A 1,705-nucleotide genomic window follows, 5' to 3' on the forward strand; every position below is an offset into this window, starting at 1 on the left:
GCAAAAATGTTTTACAATTAATGAAAAGTAATATGTTGTGTTCATTAAACTCATTTTTTGACGGTGCAGAAGTACTAAGAGTGGGCAGCAGATTAAGAAATGCGGATTTATCTGACAACTAAAAGTATTCAATAATTTTACATAGAACAAGTATTTTGGCTAAACTCATAATCAATCAGGCGCACATTATTACGGCTACTTTTGTATGCCTGGCAACAAAGGCAATTCACATTGAGTTAACTTCAGATCTGACATCTCATGGATTTTTAGCAGCACACAAACGAATGATAAGCAGACATGGCGCAGTACATCATACTTATAGCGACAATGGTACTAATTTTACAGGTACAAATAATATTTTACAGAAGATTAAGGAGAATCATTTAGCCGAAGCAGGTATACGTTGACATTTTATCCCTCCTAGCTCCTGGCTCACCTCACTTTGGTGGTCTCTGGAAATCAGGAGTAAAATCCATTAAATATCATCTAGCTAAAATTTAAGGTGACCAAAAATTGACAAACGAGAAATTAAATACGGTCTTAATTCAAATCGAATGTTGTCTTAATTCACGGCCACTTTGTTCATTAACAGACAACATTGAAGACCGTAATGCACTTACACCAGGACATTTCATTGTGGGATTGTCATTGATGACTCCAGCGCATGATAGTCTTATTAACTTTACAGGAACTAGCCTAAAAAGATGGAAGATTGTGCAGAAAATAAAGCAAGGCTTTTGTAAACGGTGGTTCCAAGACGGTAAAAGAAACATTCAACAACAGAGATACAACAGAGAACAGAGATGGTCCTATTGAAGGACGAAACATTAATATCATCAACGTGGCCTATAGGTAGAGTCATAGAAGTTCATAAAGGAACAGATGGCTTAACTCGAGTTGCTACAATTAAAACCCAAAAAGGGATAGTAAAACGTACGATCCAAAAAATATGTCCTCTGCCAATCACTGATAATGTTAAAGAAGATCATATTCCGTCAAATCAAGAGAAGTTCCCAAATTCAGTTAGAGTGTTTGAAGCAACATCAACCCAAACAGATTCGGACACTCAAAATATGTTACCATATTTTTTAGTTCCGACAAACTCTTCTGTAGGAGATCCTAGAACGCAACGACAATGGTTATCGGCTAGGCAATCAAAATCGACAGTTCTTGCTATATTTTTGGCATATCTCACATTAGGAACTACATTAGCAACACCCACATTAACACATCCCGAATCAGGATTATTCATTGAAGGATTGGGCAAAGCAAAAATACAAAGAGGAACACTTAGAACCACTATCACATTTCCAATCCGTGACATAATTCCAGATCAAAGGAACGTTAATAACACCATAAAACAATTAACAATGTTGTGTACCAAGTCAAAGGCTGTCAATCGTTATATATAATGTGAAGATTTAGTTTCCGATTTAAATCATGAAGGGCGCATCTTAAGAACTACCATTAGATTAGATTAGATTAGATTATGCTGGTAGGCCAAAAAGGTCACGCGTAGACCACTAAGGTACATTGCGATACCAGATCAGAGTCTTGTTTTAGCGATTGTATGCATCACTTAGGATGCGCGTTTCATTAGCAAAATTTATTAAGATTCCAACAGAAACCTGTAACGACACTTTTGGGTGACGTTCAAAAATTTTTAGTTTTTGCTGGGGTATCCTCAGCCGTCGTCCAGAGTCGT

Source organism: Teleopsis dalmanni, chromosome 1 (genome assembly GCF_002237135.1).
Source record: "Teleopsis dalmanni isolate 2A chromosome 1, ASM223713v2, whole genome shotgun sequence".
Classification (NCBI taxonomy): domain Eukaryota; kingdom Metazoa; phylum Arthropoda; class Insecta; order Diptera; family Diopsidae; genus Teleopsis; species Teleopsis dalmanni.